Source organism: Chiloscyllium plagiosum, unplaced genomic scaffold (assembly GCF_037043375.1).
Source record: "Chiloscyllium plagiosum isolate Xiang-an unplaced genomic scaffold, Cpla_swu_hap1 HiC_scaffold_5, whole genome shotgun sequence".
NCBI lineage: Eukaryota > Metazoa > Chordata > Chondrichthyes > Orectolobiformes > Hemiscylliidae > Chiloscyllium > Chiloscyllium plagiosum.
In genome coordinates, this window is record NW_028270143.1 from 46,767,665 (window position 1) to 46,789,130 (window position 21,466).

The following is a 21,466-nucleotide window of genomic DNA, read 5'->3' on the forward strand; positions in this document are numbered from 1 at the left end:
TTATTTGTGTTCTTGAGTTGTGATAATTGGTTTTAGGATTTTGCTATAGTAATGGAATTTCTGTTCTCAATCTATTACCCATCAAAACTTCTGCCAGTAAAAATCCATTCAGTAAAACTAAATTCAAATCATTGTTTCTAACACCTTAGTTTTTATCGCTTTTTCGGCTTCTCCAATAGCCCACAGATAAAGAGGAGAAATCATGATATGATTTATTCCTGATTCTGCTGTGAATTATAAAAAACACCATTCATGAATTGTCAACTGTTGTCTGAAACAATTTCATCTGGAAACTCATATATACAAAAGATTTTCTTCAGTGCTGTGATTACTGTCTTATCTGTGGTTGTGTGCAAACTAGTAACCTCTATCCACTTGGAATAGTAATCCATTTCTATCAAGTGTGCTTTCCCTTGAACATTATATAAGTCTAGTATCAACACTTTCCAAGACCTGTTAAGGAGATGAGAAAATAATGAGGGCTCCATTTATGACTAACTATCCATTGCACATGTATGACAGTGGAAAAGGAATTCCTCTTTCTTTTAGAATGTCTGGCCACCATACAGACTGCTGTGCATGTGCTCGACACATGGTTATTCCTAAGTGTTGTCAGTGAAGTCTACAAAAAATTTCTTCCCTCATAGATTTTGCAGTTGTCGAACTGTGACTGAAAACGTGAATATCATGAATATCAGGAATGTTTGCTTTGTTCATGTTAGTGTAAAGGAATTTTAGTTGGGCTATATTTGGACCAACTGTCCAGACAGTGCCTCCAGAGGTATGTGCATTCTACATCTGCCTTCTGAGCTTCTCAAATTTCCTGTAATCTCTTCTCAGAAGCTGCTAGAGAATTTATTATGGCTGATGAAAATGTTTCAACTCTTCAGAAGGGGTAAACGCTCTAAGTCAGCATGATCAACTTAGCCCAGACAGTGCATTAGCTGTCAGTGACATTATCACGGGTATGTAGATTGCTCTATTCCTGATGAAGGGCTTTTGCCCAAAACGTCGATTTTCCTGCTCCTCGGATGCTGCCTGACCTGCTTTTCCAGCATCACTCTAATCTAGACTGTTGTAGAATCATATTGTGTCAGCTGAAGATTTCATATTCTCATATTCTCCCTTGGGACCCTGCAACCACACGGGATAAATGTGGATTTCAACAGCTTCCTCATTTCCCTTCCCCTCACATTATCCCAGTCCCAAGCCTCCAACTCAGCATCACCCTCCGGACCCGTCCATCACTGCCCTCTCTGACCTATTACCTTCACCCTCACCTTCATCCAGCAATCGCTTTTCCAGCTACCTCCCCCCCCAACCCCATACCCCTCTCATTTATCTCTCAGCCCGACCCACAAGCCTCATTCCTGATGAAAGGCTTATGTCGTAACGTTGATTTTCCTGCTCCTTGGATGCTGCCCGATCGGCTGTGCTTTTCCAGCACCACACTCTCGACTGTAAGAAATTTGATAACTACTCATTGTGGGAACCTAATGATGACCCAATCACAAATAAGTTCATATTTTAGAGCTCAATATCCACAACAAATAACCCACCCTAACCCATAAATATTTATTAGAAATGATTTAAGACCATAAGACCATAAGACATAGGAGCGGAAGTAAGGCCATTCGGCCCATTGAGTCCACTCTGCCATTCAATCATGGCTGATGGACATTTCAACTCCACTTACCCGCATTCTCCCCGTAGCCCTTAATTCCTTGTAACATCAAGAATTTATCAATTTCTGCCTTGAAGACATTTAGCGTCCCAGCCTCCACTGCACTCTGCGGCAATGAATTCCACAGGCCCACCACTCTCTGGCTGAAGAAATTTCTGTTCTGAATTTACCCCCTCTAATTCTAAGGCTGTGTCCACGGGTCCTAGTCTCCTTGCCTAACGGAAACAATTTCCTAGCGTCCACCCTCTCCAAGCCATGTATTATCTTGTAAGTTTCTATTAGATCTCCCCTTAATCTTCTAAACTCCAATGAATACAATCCCAGGATCCTCAGCCATTCCTCATATTTTAGACCTACCATTCCAGGGATCATCCGTGTGAATCTCCGCTGGACACGCTCCAGTGCCAGTATGTCCTTCCTGAGGTGTGGGGACCAAAACTGGACACAGTACTCCAAATGGGGCCTAACCAGAGCTTGATAAAGTCCCAGTAGCACAACAGTGCTTTTATATTCCAACCCTCTTGAGATAATTGACAACATTGCATTCGCTTTCTTAATCACGGACTCAACCTGCATGTTTACCTTGAGAGAATCCTCAACTAGCACTCCCAGATCCCTCTGTACTTTGGCTTTACGAATTTTCTCACCGTTTAGAAAGTAGTCCATGCTTGTATTCTTTTTTCCAAAGTGCAAGACCTCGCACTTGCTCACATTGAACTCCATCAGCCACTTCCTGGACCACTCCTCCAAACTGTCTAGATCCTTCTGCAGTCTCCCCACGTCCTCAGTACTACCTGCCTGTCCACCTAACTTTGTATCATTGGCAAACTTCGCTAGAATGCCCCCAGTCCCTTCATCCAGATCATTAATATATAATGTGAACAGCTGCGGCCCCAACACTGAACCCTGCGGGACATCGCTTGTCACCGGCTACCATTCCGAAAAAGAACCTTTTATCCCAACTCTCTGCCTTCTGTCAGACAGCCAATCCTCAATCCATACCAGTAGCTCACCTCGAACACCATGGGCCCTCACCTTGCTCAGCAGCCTCCCGTGTGGCACCTTATCAAAGGCCTTTTGGATGTCTAGGTAGACCACATCCACTGGGTTTCCCCAGTCTAACCTACTTGTCACCTCTTCAAAGAACTCCAACAGGTTTGTCAGGCACGACCTCCCCTTACTAAATCCATGTTGACTTGTTCTAATCCGACCCTGATCTTCCAAGAATTTAGAAACCTCATCCTTAATGATGGATTCTAGAATTTTACCAACACCAAGGTTAGGCTAATTGACCTACAATTTTCCATCTTTTGGCTTGATCCTTTCTTGAACAAGGGGGTTACAACAGCGATCTTCCAATCATCCGGGACTTTCCCTGACTCCAGTGACTTTTGAAAGATCTCAACCAACGCCTCCGCTATTTCCTCAGCCACCTCCCTCGGAACTCTAGGATGTAGTCAATCGGGGCCAGGAGATTTATCAATTTTAAGACCATTTAGCTTTTCTAGCACTTTCTCTTCTGTAATGGCAACCATACTCAACTCAGCCCCCTGACTCCCTTTAATTGTTGAGATATTACTCTTGTCTTCCACTGTGAAGACTGATGCAAAGTACTTATTAAGTTCTCCTGCTATTTCCTTATCTCCCATCACTAGGCTTCCAGCATCAGTTTGAAGTGGCCCAATGTCTACTCTTGCCTGTCGTTTGTTTCTTATGTATTGAAAGAAACCTTTACTATCATTTCTAATATTACTGGCTAGCCTACCTTCATATTTGATCCTCTCCTTCCTTATTTCTCTCTTTGTTATCCTCTGTTTGTTTTTGTAGCCTTCCCAATCTTCTGATTTCCCAGTGCTCTTGGCCACTTTATAGGATCTCACTTTTTCTTTGATAGATTATCTGAGTTCCTTTTTCAGCCATAGCTGTCTAATCCCTCCCCGGATAATCTTTCTCTTCTTGGGGATGAACCTCTGTACAGGGGTTGATTGATTCCCCTTGCCTCTGACACCTTTGGTGAAATCACACTCACTCAGTTACAAGGTTTTTTGAGCTGAAATATGTGTTAAATACTTTTAGGATGGACTCAAAATCTGCAGCGGTTTCTTTGACCCCCATCTCATAAGATCATCATTGGTTATCGGTCTATTTGCATACAGTACCTGATACTTCTGGAACTTGGCATGCAAACCGGAAGCATACACTTCATTGGAACGATCCTTCCACATTTCCCAATGTAAGCCTTTCTATTGGTCTCTGCATTCTCAAACTGCTACAGGTAAAGTCAATGTCTTAACCAGGGCTGCCACCCACAGGCTTCAGTACAGCTCCGACCTAAGTAGCTCTTCTGATATTTTTATTTTGTCAACTTCTGCTTTTAACCTCATTCATTTTGGTCTCTAACTCCCCTGACAGAATTGAAATTTTCCTAGCTGCCATCATGTTTAAGCTGACATGATAGACTGATCCATCTCCATGGTTACATACCTGAGTTGATCTCTCTCTATGGATTCTAGCTACTGATGTTTAGTCCAGCTGAAGGCTACTCTCAGGCTATACTATCCCTAAACTGCTTGCTGTATCTCTGTCTCTGCCTTATCTAAGAGTGACTGTTAACTGATTCCTATTTTGTTTGCTTACAATTATACTGAATACCGATCTTAGCATTCCAGCTCTTTAATTTAGTTATTCTATCCTCTAATCTCAGAGAGCCCTTGCCAGATGTATTGCAGATCTACCCATTCACATGGTGTTAGTACTACACAATATGATGGAGGGTACCATCAATGTGAAGATGAAATATCTTCTCCAAAGGATTGTGCATCAGTGACTCCTATCAATATAGGCAAGGACAGATGGATCTGCTACAGGTCAACTGGTGAGGACAAAGCCAAGGGAATGAAAAAAAATCAGAATCTTGACATGAAGAAAACTTTTCCTGATTTACCTACAAGGCTTAAATGGTAACTTTAGAATCTTGCCACTATCTGGCAACTACATTAATTCCATGCAGTTGCATTTTCATTGAAGCCTTATTTATATGCCATTTTCAATTCTTCTCCCATCCACTAAGAAACAATTCAGTGCAAATTCCCAATATGTAAATGAGAGCAGTGACCTTCTTTACTCGATCATCATGAACCTTCTTCCTCAGAACAATGTCCCTCCATGCTCTCGACCACTATCCTTCTCAACCCTTCATCCAGGCAAGTTGACATTAACAAAAGGCCACCCTCACTACATCATCATGCCCGCTCTCAGACCAGCTCAGACACCACTTCAGTCTTTTAACACTTTACTTTGGAATCAGGGCACCTTTGCTTTGCGTACTTTGCAGGCAAGAACAGACAAGCACCTCATTCATTACAGAAGATGTTGCTGTTCTGTCATTGACTCATGCAGCTTGACTCTTAGCTTCTCTCACTTCAGCTGGAGGCTCCAGCCTCTGTCCAATTCACATTGTTTTCTTCACATGCGTTGACTCAGCACTGACGTATGGGTTGCCAGTCTCTATCAGGATCACATCACATTACAGGCTGTTTAGGGTTCGGTTACAGTCTGCCAACCAGCAGCTGCTCATGAGAGTGGGGAATATTGAGCAGTCAATCTATCAGTCAGTAGTTACATGTCACTGTCTAGCACTGTGCTATGTCAACATCAGCACGAGTCGGCATTTTATGTAGCGAAAACACAACATGCACTTGGAGCAAATGGCGAAGCATAAATGTCAAAGGGAGCAGTCCATGGTGGGGTGAAGTAGAACTTCAATCAGTCAAGGGTGACCACCACAATCAGCCAAGGAGCACATAGAGTCATAGAGTCATAGAGATGTACAGCATGGAAACAGACCCTTCCGTCCAACCTGTCCATGCTGAACAGATATCCCAACCAAATCTAGTCCCATCTGCCAGCACATGGCCCATATCCCTCCAAACCCTTCCTATTCATATACCCATCCAAATGCCTCTTAAATGTTGCAATTGTACCAGCCTCCACCACATCCTCTGGCAGCTCATTCCATACACGTGCCACCCTCTGCATGAAAAAGTTGCCCCTTAGGTCTCTTTTATATCTTTCTCCTCTCACCCTAAATCTATGCTCTCTAGTTCGGGATTCCCCGACCCCAGGGAAAAGACTTTGCCTATTTATCCTATCCATGTCCCTCATAATTTTGTAAACCTCGATAAGGTCACCCCTCAGCCTGCGACGTTCCAGGGAAAACAGCCCCAGCCTGTTCAGCCTCTCCCTATAGCTCAAATCCTCCAACCTTGGCAACTTCCTTGTAAATCTTTTCCGAACACTTTCAAGTTTCACAACATCTTTCCGATAGGAAGGAGGCCAGAATTACACGCAATATTCCAATAGTGGCCTAACCAATGTCCTGTACAGCTGCAACATGACCTCCCAACTCCTGTACTCAATACTCTGACCAATAAAGGAAAGCATACCAAACACCTTCTTCACTATCCTATCTATCTGCGACTCCACTTTCAAGGAGCTATGAACTTACACTCCAAGGTCTCTTTGTTCAGCAACACTCCTTAGGATCTTACCATTAAGTGTATAAGTCCTGCTAAGATTTGCTTTCCCAAAATGCAGCACTTCACATATATCTGAATTAAACTCCATCTGCCACTTGTCGCCCATTGGCCCATCTGATCAAGATCCTGTTGTAATCTGAGGTAACCCTCTTCGCTGTCCACTACACCTCCAATTTTGGTGTCATCTGCAAACTTACTAACTATACCTCTTATGCTTGCATCCAAATCATTTATATAAATGACAAAAAGTAGAGGATGCAGCACCGATCCTTGTGGCACTCCACTGGTCACAGTTCTCCAGGCTGAAAATCAACCCACCGCCACCACCCTCTGTCTTCTACCTTTGAGCCAGTTCTGTATCCAAATGGCTAGTTCTCCCTATATTCCGTGATATCTAACCTTGCTAACTAGTCTCCCATGGGGAACCTTGTCGAACGCCTTACTGGAGTCCATATAGATCACATCTACCACTCTGCCCTCATCAATCTTCTTTGTTACTTCTTCAAAAAACTCAATCAAGTTCATGAGACATGATTTCCCACGCACAAAGTCATGTTGACCATCCCTAATCAGTCCTTGCCTTTCCAAATACATGTACACCCTGTCCCTCAGGATTCCCTCCAACAACTTGCCCACCACTGATGTCAGGCTCACTGGTCTATAGTTCCCTGGCTTGTCCTTACTACTTAAAGAGTGACACCGCGTTAGCCAACCTCCAGTCTTCCGGCACCTCACCTGTGACTATCGATGATACAAATATCTCAGCAAGAGGAGAAAGTGAGGTTTGCAGATGCTGGAGATCAAAGTTGAAACTTTATTGCTGGAACAGCACAGCAGGTCAGGCAGCATCCAGGGAACAGGAGATTCGACGTTTCGGGCACAGGCCCTTCTTCAGGAATGAGCGGAGAGTGTTCAGCAGGAGAAGATAAAAGGTAGGGAGGAGGGACTTGGAGGAGGGGCGTTGGAAATGTGATAGGTAGAAAGAGGTCAAGGTGAGGGTGATAGGTCGGAGTAGGATGGAGGCGGAGAGGTCAAGAAGAAGACTGCAGGTCAGGAAGGCGGTGCCGGGCTGGAGGGATCCGTCTGAGACAAGGTGGGGGGAGGGGGGATGAAGAAACTGGTGAAGTCCAAGTTCATCCCCTGCGGTTGGAGGGTTCCCAGTCGGAAGATAAGACGCTCCTCCTCCGACCGTCGGGTTGTTGTGGTTTGGCGGTGGATGAGTCCAATGACCTGCATATCCTCGGTGGAGTGGGAGGGGGAGTTGAAATGCTGTGCTACAGGTTGGTTGGGTTGGTTCGTCCGGGTGGCCCAGAGGTGCTCTCTGAATCGCTCCGCAAGTAGGCGGCCTGTCTCCCCAATATAGAGGAGGCCACACCGGCTGCAGCGGATGCAGTAGATGATGTGGGTGGAGGTGCAGGTGAATCTGTGGCGGATATGGAAGTTTCCTTTGGGGCCTTGGAGAGAAGTGAGGGGGGAGGTGTGGGCGCAAGTGTTGCACCTCCTGCGGTTGCAAGGGAAGGTGCCGGGAGTGGAGGTTGGGTCGGTGGGGGGTGTGGATCTGACAAGGGAGTCGCGGAGGGAGTGGTCTCTACGGAAAGCTGATAGGGGAGGGGAGGGAAATATATCCTTGGTGCTGGGGTCTGTTTGGAGGTGGCGGAAGTGACAGCGGATGATGCGCTGTACATGGAGATTGGTGGGGTGGTAGGTGAGGACCAGTGGGGTTCTGTCCTGGTGGCGGTTGGAGGGGCGGGGCTCAAGGGCGGAGGAGCGGGAAGTGGAGGAGATGCGGTGGAGGGCACCGTCGACCACGTCGGGGGGGAAATTGCGGTCCTTGAAGAAGGAGGCCATCTGTGTTGTACGTATTTTGAACTGGTCCTCCTGGGAGCAGATGCGGCGGAGACGAAGGAATTGGGAGAATGGGATGGCGCTTTTACAGGGGGCAGGATGGGAGGAGGTGTAGTCCAGGTAGCTGTGGGAGTCGGTTGGTTTGTAGTAGATGTCCGTGTTGATTCGGTCGCCTGAGATAGAAACAGAAAGGTCTAGGAAGGGGAGGGAGGAGTCCGAGACTGTCCAGGTGAATTTGAGGTTGGGGTGGAAGGTGTTAGTGTAGTGGATGAACTGTTCAACCTCCTCTTGGGAGCACGAGGTAGCGCCGATACAGTCATCAATGTAGCGAAGGAAAAGATGGGGGGTGGGGCCAGTGTAGTTGCGGAAGATGGATTGTTCCACATACCCTACGAAGAGGCAGGCATAGCTGGGGCCCATGCGGGTGCCCATGTCTACTCCTTTTGTTTGGAGAAAGTGGGAGGATTGGAAAGAAAAGTTGTTCAGGGTGAGGACCAGTTCGGTCAGTCGAAGGAGGGTGTCGGTGGAAGGGTACTGGGTGGTACGGTGGGGAAGGAAGAAGCGGAGTGCTTTGAGTCCTTCGTGATGGGGGATGGAGGTGTACAGGGACTGGATGTCCATGGTGAAGATGAGGCGTTGGGGACCGGGGAAGCGGAAATCCTGGAGGAGGTGGAGGGCGTGGGTGGTGTCACGAACGTAGGTGGGGAGTTCTTGGACTAATGGGGACAGGACCGTGTCGAGGTATGCCGAGATGAGTTCGGTTGGGCAGGAGCAGGCTGAGACGATGGGTCGTCCGGGGCAGTCAGGTTTGTGGATTTTGGGCAGGAGGTAGAAACAGGCGGTGCGGGGTTGTGGGACTATGAGGTTGGAGGCGGTGGATGGGAGGTCCCCTGAGGTGATGAGGTTATGGATGGTCTGGGAGATGATGGTTTGGTGGTGGGGTGTGGGATCATGGTCAAGGGGACGGTAGGAGGAGGTATCTGCGAGCTGGCGTTTGGCCTCAGCGGTGTAAAGGTCAGTGCGCCAAACTACTACTTGTCAGCTGGTTTGATGGTGAGGTTGGGGTTGGAACGGAGGGAGTGGAGGGCTGCGCGTTCCGAGGGTGAGAGGTTGGAGTGGGTGGGAGGGGTGGGGGAGTTCAGGTAGCGGTTAATATCGCGGCGGCAGTTTGCTATGAAGAGGTCGAGGGCAGGTAGGAGGCCAGCACGGGGTGTCCAGGTGGACGGGGTGTGTTGGAGGTGGGAGAAGGGGTCGTCAGAGGGTGGGCGAGAGTCTTGATTGAAGAAGAAGGCACGGAGGCGAAGGCGGCGGAAGAATTGTTCGGTGTCACTCCGTGTATTGAATTCATTGACCCGAGAACGTGTGGGAACGAAGGTGAGACCTCTGCTGAGGACTGATCTTTCATCCTCAGAGAGGGGCAAGTCTGGAGGGATGGTGAACACACGGCAGGGCGGGGAGCTAGGACCTGGTGTGGGACTGGAGCTGGATGTGGGGGCGGGGTTAGGCCAGGGGGCGGGGACAGAGGTCGGCGTGGGGGCGGAGTTGGACATGGTGATGGAGACCGGCGGGGGGGCGGGAGACCGGCGGGGGGCCTCAGCAAGAGGCCCAGCAATCACTTCCCTAGCTTCCCACAGAGTTCTAAGGTATACCTGATCAAGTCCTGGGGATTTATCCACCTTTATGCTTTTCAAGACATCCAGCACTTCCTCCTCTGTAATATGCACATTTTGGAAGGTGTCACCATCTATTTTGCTACTTTCTATATCTTCCATATCCTTTTCCACAGTAAATACTGATGCAAAATACTCATTTAGTATCTCCCCCATTTTCTGTGGCTTCACACAAAGGTCGCCATGCTGACCTTTGAGGGGCTGTATTCTGTTCCTAGTAACCCTTTTCTGAGAACCCAACAGGGCATTAGCTACAATTAGTCAAGGGTGACCACCACAATCAACTAAGGATCTCATCCGATAACCCAACAGGGCATTCGCTACAATCAGTCAGGCATGTGGCCCCCACTCGAGTCTTCAGATGTGTGGCCTTGCAATCCAGGTTTGAGCATGGTCAATCCTGCAGGTCAGGTGCAAGGACACCAGGGATTACAGGTAGGTCAGTTGGAGTGTTGTTGTCTGTCTGGGGGCTTAGTCTGTGGTTAGTTAGCCAAATCAATCTGGTGCATGGCCCTCACTCAGTCCTGGGGGATTGATCAACACTGAGTAGCATCAGGTCTGGGGAAAGCTGCTAGACTCTTTCTTTGTATTATTAGATAATTGCACCTTTTTTAGGATTGAGTCATCTGATTTGATCAGTGTCCAGGGACTGGAGAGTGTGACTCTAGGTGAGGTATGAAAGGGAAGCCATGCAGACTGGCACTGGACACATCAGCTTCAACAGATGAATGCCTTGGCTCAGGGACTGCAATGGAAGAAGTGGGTTCTACTTTGTAGGGAAATGGCACCAGTACTGGGGAAACTGGATGTCGCTGAATGTGCTGAGACCAATGTTCTTGCAAGCCACATAACGAGGGAATTAGAAAAGGCCTTAAACTAAATATTCAGGGCAAGAGATCAAATTTGGGACCATATGGGAAACCAAAGAGGAGACACAAAAGAATACGGTTTTCATACAGGAAATGAGCAACCTATTGTGATAGGATGGAAAGCGAGTGAAAATTTAAGAGTTAGCCAATGGATATTATTGAAATTTGAAAAAAGATTAAATCTAAAGGGTCAGTATTTGAATGCATGTAGCATTCGAAACAGATGAACAGAGCATGCAAATAGAAATAAATAGGTTTGATCTGATATCCATTCTAGAAACATGGCTGCAACATTGGCAACTGAATCTGAAGGCAATATTTCAATTAGGAATGGCAGGAAGCTAACAAATTATGGAAGGATGGTTTTGTTAATTAATAATGATGTTAGCACAAGAGAGAAGGATGCCCTAAGTTATGGAAACCAGGATGTGGAACGATTTGGGTGAGAGATGAGAGATGATAAAAGGCCTACCACCTAAAAGTCACTTGTAGGAATGGTGTATAGGATGTCTCACAGTAACCAAACAGTAAGTAAGTATAGTTGTCATAGTCCCAGAGGACATAAAGCTGTTTGCTCATGAGAGAGACACAACTGGTGGTGGCTTAATCTGCAGGACACAATACCTCGGGCAAAGGGATGGGGTAGAGTGGAGCTTAAAGACACAGTGATAATCATGGGATCAATTGGAAAAGTCAGATGGGCCAAGATAGCTAGATGAGGACATCATAGGATGTGATTGGACAGTTCTTAGAACAGCATGTCCTGGAATTGACCAGTGAGCAGTCTATATTAGGCCTGGTATAATGCAACAAGATAGAATTAATTAACAAACTCATAATGAAAGTGCCCCTGGTACCTTGCAGGGTTTAAGTTCAAGGCAGGCTAGGAATGAAGCAAAAAGGAATGATAACTTAGGACATATTACTAGAGATGCTGGAAATCGTGAGGATAAGAAAATTAGCATGAAGGCTCTTTATCTGAATGCTCGTAGTATTCGTAACAAAGCAGATGAATTAACGGCACAAATCATTGTGGTAGGCATCACAGAGACGTGGTTGCAGGGGGTTCAGGACGGGCAGTTAAACATCCAAAGATTTACAACTTATCGAAAAGACAGGGACGTGGATAGAGGGGGCGGGGTGGCCTTGTTAGTTAAGAATGAGATTTAATCTATGGCACTGAATGACATAGGGTGAGATGATGTGGAGTCTGTGTGGGTGGAGTTGAGGAACCACAAAGGCAAAAAGACCATAATGGGAGTTATGTACAGACCTCCTAACAGTGGTCAGGACCAGGGATGCAAGATATAGGGAAAATTGATAGGACATGTCAGAAAGGCAAGGTCACAGTGATCGTGGGGTCTTCAATTTGCAAATGGACTTTGTGAATAAGGTTGCTGGTGGATCCAAAGAAAGGGAATTCATGGAATACTTTCAGGATGGCCTTTTGGAACAGCTTGTGATGGAGTCCACAAGGGGGCAGGCTATTCTGGACTTAGTGCCATGTAATGAGCCAGATTTTATAAAAGATCTTAAAGTAAGGGAACACTAAGGAGGCAGCAATCATAATATGTAGATTTCAGTCTGCAGTTTGAAAGCGAGAAGGCAAATTGGATGTAATGGTGTTACAGTTAAATAAAGGTAGTTACAAGGGCATGAGAGAGGAACTGACAAAAATTGACTGGAAGTAGATTGGGAAGACTACAAAAACAAACAGATGATAACTAAGAGAGAAATAAGGAAGGAGAGGATCAAATATGAAGGTAGGCTAGCCAGTATGTTAGGAATGATAGTAAAAGTTTCTTTCAATACATAAGAAACAAACAAGAGGCGAAAGCAGACATTGGGCTGCTCCAAATTGATGCAGGAAGGCTAGTGCTGGGACATAAGGAAATAGCTGAAGAACTTAATAAGTACTTTGCATCAGTCTTCACAGTGGAAGACATGAATAATATCCTAACAATTAAGGAGAGACAGGGGGCAGAGTTGAATATGGTAGCCATTACAAAAGAGAAAGTGCTAGAAATGTTAAAGGGTCTAAAAATAGATAAATCTCTTGGCCCTGATGGGCTACATCCTAGAGTTCTGAGAGAGGTGGCTGAGGATATAGCAGAAGCACTGACTGTGATCTTTCAAAAATCACTGGAGTCAGGGAAAGTCCCAGATGATTGGAAAATCGCTGTTGTAACCCCCTTGTTCAAGAAAGGATCAAGACAAAAGATGGAAAATTATAGGCCGATTAGCCTGATCTTGGTTGTAGGTAAAATTCTAGAATCCAATATTAAGGATGAAATTTCTAAATTCTTGGAAGTGCAGGGTCATACTAGAACAAGTCAGCATGGATTTAGTAAGGAGAGGTCATGCCTGACAAACCAATTAGAATTCTTTGAAGAGGTAACAAGTAGGTTGGACCAGGGAAACTCAGTGGATGCTATCTACCTGGAGTTCCAAAAGGCCTTTGATAAGGTGCCTCACAGGAGGCTGCTGAGTAAGGTGAGGGCCCATGATGTTTGAGGTGAGCTACTGGCATGGATTGAGGATTGGCTGTCTGACAGAAGGCAGAGAGTTGGGATAAATGCTTCTTTTTTGGAATGGCAGCTAGTAACAAGTGGCAACCCGCAGGGTACAGTGTTGGGGTCCCAGCTGTTCACTTTATATATTAATGATCGGGATGAAGGGACTGGGGGCATTCTGGAGAAGGAGACTGATGATATGAAGTTAGATGGACAGGAAGGTAGTACTGAGGAGGTGGGGAGGCTGCAGAAAGATTTAGACAGTTTAGGAGAGTGGTCCAGGAATTGGCTGATGAAATTCGATGTGAGCAAGTGCAAGGTCTTGCACTTTGGAAAAAAGAATAGAGGCATGGACTATTTTTTAAACGGTGAGAAAATTCATAAAGCCAAAGTACAAAGGGATCTGGGAATGCTAGTTCAGGATTCTCTGAAGGTTGATTTGCAGGTTGAGTCCATGATTAAGAAAGCAAATGTAATGTTGTCATTTATCTCAAGAGAGTTGGAATATAAAAACAGTGATGTGCTTCTGAGACTTTATAAAGCTCTAGTTAGGCCCCATTTAGAATACTGTGTCCAATTTTGGGCCTCACTCCTCAGGATGGACATACTGGCACTGGTGCGTGTCCAGCGGAGATTCACACGGATGATCCCTGGAAAGATTAGCCTGACATATGATGACCGGCCGAGGATCCTGGGATTGTATTCATTAGAGTTTAGAACGTTGAGGGGAGATCTAATAGAAACTTATAAGACAATGCATGACTTAGAAAGGATGGACACTGGGAAGTTGTTTGTGATAGGTGGGGAGACTAGGCCCCATTGGCACCACTTTAAAATTAGAGGGGTCAATTTAGAATGGAAATGAGGAGACATTTCTTCAGCCAGAGAGTGGTGGGCCTGTAGAATTCATTGTCACGGAGCGCAGTGGAGGCTGGAACATTGGGTGTCATTAAGATTGATAAACTCTTGATCTGCAAGGAATTAAGGGCCACAGAGAGTGCGGGTAAGTGGAATCAAAATGCCCATTAAATGGCGGAGTGGACTCAATGGGTCGAATGGCCTTGCTTCCACTCCTATGTCTTATGGTCTTATGGTAGCAACAATAGCTTGAGTATGAAAGGAATGGGTCCAAAACTATTTTTAAACAAGTTAATAAGGGCACTTATGAGAGCATGAAAGCTGGGTTGGCTGAAGCAAATTAGAAATTAGATTAAGAGGATATTTCAGAAAGTATAAAATAGATACAATCTAATGAGTAAGAAAAATGCCAAAGAATGGACCCACCATTTATGGTTTTCTAGAAATGTTCAAGATAGCATCAAATTTAAAGAAAAAGCACATTATCGTCCAAAGATAGATAGGAGGGCACATAAAAAAAATAAGGAATAAGTAAAAATTTTACTAAGCAGAGAAAATCGAAGTATGAGGAAAGCTAGCACAAAATATTAAAACAGATAATAAGACTTTTAACAATAAATTAAGAAAGAAAGGAGTTAACAAAGTGAACTTTTCATCTCATAGGAAGTGAGTCTGGTGAGTTAATAATGGAAATGAAGAGATGGAAGATTGAATTGAGTCGGTATATTGGATCAGTCTTCATAACAAAAGATACATATGAAATCCTAGAAGCAGCTATAAATCAGGTAATGGAAGGAAGGGAGGAACTCAGGAAATTTACAATTACCAGAGAAGTGGTAAACTGTTGGTACTGGTAGCTGATAAGTTCCTAGATCCTAAAGGACTTCACCCTAATATCTTAAAAGAAGTGGCCAGTGAGCTAGATGGTGTATTGGTTTAAAATTTCCAAAGCTCACTAAATTTGAGGAAAGTTTGGATTATAGCAAATGTAACTCCTTTATTCAAAAAGGGAGTGATATGAAAGTACAGGCCAAATAGCTTCACCTCTGCCATTGGGAGGAAGTTAGAACCATGGTAGGTTCAAGGTAATCAAGCAGAGTCAACATGGCTTTGTAAAGGGAAAATCATTTAAATTTTTTTGTGGAAGTAACATGCGGTGGATTAAGTGGAACCAATGTACATACTGTACTAAGAAGGCATTTACTAAAGTGCCCCAGCAAAGATTATTGCAGAGTTTGATGGAAATGAGTGACAAACTAACTGGTGTTAATGCATTAGCAGGAGAGTTGGTAAGCTGTCCCGAGTGAGGGAGGAGAAAGCAAAAGAGGGGTGGAAGGGTTGGTAATTTGAGAGGATGAGGTGGATGAGATCTGTTGAGCGAACACAATGCAAGCAATAGTGAGTATTATAGTTCACAGGTCTGGGTGAGATGTGTGTTCATTGGCAGAATGAGAGCGAATGTTGGCCCTGTGGTTGTGAGATTACAGAGAGATGATGGTGGCATTTGCCCCGAGTGGAGTGAAGAGGATTCTTCCTGCATTGCTAGACATCCTCTTTCATCTGGGACACAGTACCAGCCCATGCTGCAATCTGTCTCCACGTTGGCTGTGTCTCGTGGCATGGCCTGTTGTGGCAGTTCCCTGAGACAAATTTGCTCTCCTCTCCACCACTCCACCTATCAATACCTCCAGATCCCTGTCTCAGAAGTGGGGACCATTTCTTCCCTGAGAACTGTTGAGCACCGCGTTAGGGAACTGGAGCTGGAGTTGGATGAACTGAGGATTATTCGAGAGGCTGGGAGGGTGATAGATAGAAGCTACAAGGACATAGTTACGCCAGAGAACAGAGGTAGCTGGGTAAAAATTAGAGGTGGGCAGGGGAGGAAGCAGGCAGTGCAGGGATCCCCTGTTGTTGTTCCCCTCAACAATAAGTATACCGCTTTGGATACTGTTGGGGGGGACGGCCTAGCAGGGGTAAGCTGCAGTGACCAGGTCTCTGGCACGAGGTCCGGCTCTGAGACCCAGAAGGGAAAGGGGGAGAGGTGGAGAGCAGTAGTTATAGGAGACTCTATAGTTAGAGGGACAGACAGGTGGTTCTGTGGACATGGGCGAGACTTTCGGATGGTTTGCTGCCTCCCGGGTGTCAGAGTCCGAGACGTCTCGGACCGTGTCTTCAGAATCCTTAAGGGGGAGGGTGTGCAGCCAGAAGTTGTGGTGCACATTGGCACCAACGATATAGGTAGGAAGAGGGGTGGGGAGGTCATTCAGGAGCTCAGGGAGTTAGGCTGGAAGCTAAAAGCTAGGATGGACAGAGTCGTCATTTTTGGGTTGTTGCCGGTGCCACGTGACAGTGAGGCAAGGAATAGGGAGAGAGTGCAGTTGAACACATGGCTGCAAGGATGGTGTAGGAGGGAGGGCTTCAGGTATTTGGACAATTGGACTACATTCTGGGGAAGGTGGGACCTGTACAAGCAGGACGGGTTGCACCTGAACCAGAAGGGCACCAATATCCTGAGAGGTAGGTTTGCTAGCACTCTTCGGGGGGGGTTTAAACTAACTTGGCAGGGGGATGGGATCCGGACTTGTAGTCCAGCAAGTAGGTTAGCTGTTTTTCAGGATGTCCAAGAATGTAGGGAGGCTGTGGAGAAGGTAGCACTGACAGGGAATACTTGCGGACACAGAGATGGGCTCAAGTGTGTATACTTCAACGCAAGGAGTATCAGAAATAAGGTGGGTGAACTTAAGGCATGGATTGGTACTTGGGACTACGATGTTGTGGCCATCACGGAAACATGGATAAAAGAGGGACAGGAATGGTTGTTGGAGGTTCCTGGTTACAGATGTTTTAGTAAGATTGGGGGGGGGGTGGTAAAAAAGGAGGGGGGGTGGCGTAGCTAATTAGAAATGGTATAACGGCTGCAGAAAGGCAGTTCGAGAGGGATCTGCCTTTGGAGGTAGTATGGGCTGAAGTCAGAAATAGGAAAGGAGCAGTCACCTTGTTGGGTGTTTACTATGGGCCCCCCAATAGCAGCAGAGATGTGGAGAAACAGATTGGGAAACAGATTTTGGAAAGGTGCAGAAGCCACAGGGTAGTAGTCATGGGCGATTTCAACTTCCCAAATATTGATTGAAAGCTCTTTAGATCAAGTAGATTGGACGGGGCGGTGTTTGTGCAGTGTGTCCAGGAAGCTTTTCTAACTCAGTATGTAGATTGTCCGACCAGAGGGGAGGCCATATTGGATTTGGTACTTGGTAACGAACCGGGACAAGTGATGGGCTTGTTAGTGCGTGAGCATTTTGGTGATGGTGACCACAATTCTATGACTTTCACCTTGGTTATGGAGAGAGATAGGTGCGTGTAACAGGGTAGGTTTTACAATTGGGGGAAGGGTAAATACGATGCTGCAAGACAGGATCTGAGGAGCATAAATTGGGAGCACAGGCTGTCAGAGAAGGATGTCGTTGAAATGTGGAACTTTTTCAAGGAACAGATACGACGTGTCCTTGATATGTATGTGCCTGTCAGGCAGAAAAGAGATGGTTGTGTGAGGGAACCTTGGTTGACGAGGGAAGTTGAATGTCTTGTAAGGAGGAAGAAGGAGGCGTACATAAGGTTGGGGAAACAAGGTTCAGACAGAGCTTTGGAGGGTGACAGGATTGCCAAGAGGGAGCTGAAGAAAGGGATTAGGAGAGCTAAGAGAGGGCATGAAAAATCTTTGGTGGGTAGGATCAAGGAAAACCCCAAGGCCTTTTATGCGTATGTGAGAAATATGAGAATGACGAGAACGAGAGTAGGTCCAATCAAGGACAGTAGTGGGAGACTGTGTATTGAGTCGGAAGAGATAGGAGAGGTCTTGAATGAGTACTTTTCTTCAGTATTTACAAATGAGAGGGACCGTATTGTTGAAGAGGAGAGTATGAAACAGACTGGTAAGCTAGAGGAGATACTTGTTAGGAAGGAAGATATGTTGGGCATTTTGAAAAACTTGAGGATAGACAAATCCCCCGGGCCTGACGGGATATATCCTAGGATTATGTGGGAAGCAAGAGAGGAAATTGCAGAACCGTTGGCAATGATCTTTTCGTCTTCACTGTCAATGGGGGTGGTGCCAGGGGACTGGAGAGTGGCGAATGTTGTGCCCCTGTTCAAAAAAGGGAATAGGGATCATCCTGGGACTTACTGGCCAGTTAGTCTTACTTCGGTGGTAGGCAAAGTAATGGAAAGGGTACTGAGGGATAGGATTTATGAGTATCTGGAAAGACACTGCTTGATTAGGGACAGCCAGCACGGATTTGTGAGGGGTAGGTCTTGCCTTACAAGTCTTATTGAATTCTTTGAGGAGGTGACCAAGCATGTGGATGAGGGTAGAGCAGTGGATGTAGTGTACATGGATTTGAGTAAGGCATTTGATAAGGTTCCAAATGGTAGGCTTATGCGGAAAGTCAGGAGGCATGGGATAGTGGGAAATTTGGCCAGTTGGATAGAGAACTGGCTAACCGGTCGAAGTCAGAGAGTGGTGGTAGATGGTAAATATTCAGCAAGGAGCCCAGTTACAAGTGGAGTTCCGCAGGAATCAGTTCTGGGTCCTCTGCTGTTTGTAATTTTTATTAATGACTTGGAAGAGGGAGTCGAAGGGTGGGTCAGTAAATTTGCAGACGATACGAAGGTTGGTGGAGTTGTGGATAGTGAGGAGGGCTGTTGTCGGCTGCAAAGGGACTTAGATATGATGCAGAGCTGGGCTGAGGAGTGGCAGATGGAGTTCAACCCTGTCAAGTGTGAGGTTGTCCATTTTGGAAGGACAAATAAGAATGCGGAATACAGGGTTAACAGTAGGGTTCTTAGTAAGGTGGAGGAGCAGAGGGATCTTGGGGTCTATGTTCATAGATCTTTGAAAGTTGCCACTCAGGTGGATAGAACTTGTAAGAAGGCCTATGGCATATTAGCGTTCATTAGCAGAGGGATTGAATTCAAGAGTCGTGAGGTGATGTTGCAGCTGTATAGGACCTTGGTAAGGCCACATTTGGAGTACTTTGTGCAGTTCTGGTCACCTCATTTTAAGAAAGATGTGGAAGCTTTGGAGAGGGTGCAGAGGAGATTTACCAGGATGTTGCCTGGAATGGAGAATAGGTCATACGAGGATAGGTTGAGAGTGCTAGGTCTTTTCTCATTGGAACGGCGAAGGATGAGGGGTGACTTGATAGAGGTTTATAAGATGATCAGGGGAATAGATAGAGTAGACAGTCAGAGTGTTACAAGGGGACATAAATTTAAGGTGAAGGGTGGAAGGTATAGGGGGGATGTCAGGGGTAGGTTCTTTACCCAGAGAGTGGTGGGGGCATGGAATGCGCTGCCTGAGGGAGTGGCAGAGTCAGAATCATTGATGACCTTTAAGCAGCAATTGGATAGGTACATGGATGGGTGCTTAAGCTAGGACAAATGTTCGTGGGCCGAAGGGCCTGTTCTGTGCTGTATTGTTCTATGTTCTATGTTCTAGCACCACAGCATGCTGGCCAGTTCCTGACTCCGAGTATTTAAAATTGCACGTGACTGGACTTTAAATATGGCAACAGACATATATGCACAGAAGCATATCCTCTTATTGCAAACTTAAGTAACCACCTGCATCCTACCAGGGATTTTTATAAATCATTACCAATGTCTTCCAGGATACCATATTTTGCAATTAATGACGTACTGTCTAATGTACGAGGTCCTCCCACTGGACATTTCACATTTCTCTGCTTTGAACTCCATCTATCATTTTTTTTTACATTTCATCATCTTATCCTGGAGTCTATAACAACGTTCAGCACTATTTGGTACTTTGACAAATTTTGTATAAACTTCATAATGCTGCTCCTACACCTGGATGAAGATTGCTTATAAACAAAAGTGCAAGGAACCAAAACTGACTTTTAATAATAGCATTACAAACTATCTTCAAATCTGAAAAACATTCAATACCATTACTCTTTGTTCCCTGTCATTGAGCCTAATTTGTATCTATACTGCCACTTTTACCTTAATTCCATGGACTTACATTGTATTCACAAGCCTCAGAGTGTCATTAATACAATATCTTCCATAAATCCATATATACATCTACTGTACTACCACAATCAACTTTCCATGTTTCCCTTATCATTCAATCAAGATAATTTTCCATGATTTCCTGATGTTAAGCTGATTTGCCTGTAGTTTCTTTGCTCATACCTCTCCTCCTTCTTGAGTTGTGGTATAGCATTCACATTCTTGGAAACCTTTGACACTATTCCTATATCCAATCGATTGTGATCAGTATATCTACTTATTCTGTTATTGTTTCATTTCGCAACCTAGAATTCATTCCATCTGGACCAGGTAGCTTTCCAAATCTTAGGTGCACTGAATATATACTTGAGTAAAAGTTGATCTCATGTAAAAGTTGACCCCCTATTTTTGGCCGAAAAATCTGGCATTCTCCTTATATCTCGTGGAAACATCGACCCTAGTTCTTCACAGATAACAGATCAACATTTGTGAGTTAAGGTATAATCTGGTACATAAATATCATGATGAGGAATTTTTTGTGCTATTATGTGTTTTGATGTACAATTCATACCAATTTGGCATGAAGGTTTAAGATCAGAGTCAGGTGATAACCTCCCTTTGTGTGCAGCTCAGCTGAGCTCAGTTACCATGTTATTCGTCGAATGCAGTCATGTACCTAGTTCAGGTTTTGAAATTTCTTAATCACTTTGTGTAAAAATGCCATCCAGATGAAACAAAAAATATACAGCAGCTTTTAAACTGAAAGTTATTGAAGTTGGAGAGAAGACGGATAACTGTGCAGCAGCAAGAGGATTTTGTGATTCAGAGAAACCTGTGAGAGACTGGAGAAAAATATAGAACCACCTTCAAACAATGCCAAAACAAAAGTGTGCCAATAGAGGTAACCCAAGCAAGTGGCCACAACTGGAGAAAAATGTTGCTGAGTGGGTACTTAAAAATCGTCACAATGGAAAATGTGTTAGTCGTGAAGCCATCCAAATTCATGCACGACACAAATCAAAAAGGAATGGAATTTTGGATTTTAAGGTAAGTGCCTTAAAATGGATGGTGCACGAGGTTCTTGAGAAGGCATGACTTAGTACTTCAGCAGAGAATTAAAGCTGCTTGCTGAACTAGAAGATAAGATATTACAGCTTCACCAGTATGTTATCAGAAATCAGCAGAAGGAAGGCTACAAGTTATCATGGATTGGAAACATGGATGAAATGACATGCTGGAGAATCGAACTGTGAACCAAAAAGGAGAAAAAGCAATATTGGTGAAAACCACTGGCCATGAGAAACGCTTGTATGGCTGAGGGCAGTAAGTTAAAGCTGATGGCTGTTTTAAGTGAAAAATTTTGGCAAATGAGGAATTTCCACAAGAAATTGTCTTCCACATACACCCACAAGGCTGGATGGATGAAGGTGGATGGAGAATCTTTATTCGGTGCTGAAGA

The 21,466-nt window shown here is 45.1% G+C and overlaps 1 protein-coding gene across 5 annotated transcripts in view; it reads right to left on the minus strand.

Moving 5' to 3' along the window:
* The window catches only part of asb4 (ankyrin repeat and SOCS box containing 4), a 139,909-nt gene that overhangs the window by 107,020 nt on the left and 11,423 nt on the right, over nt 1-21,466 (minus strand). The window lies entirely within an intron of this gene.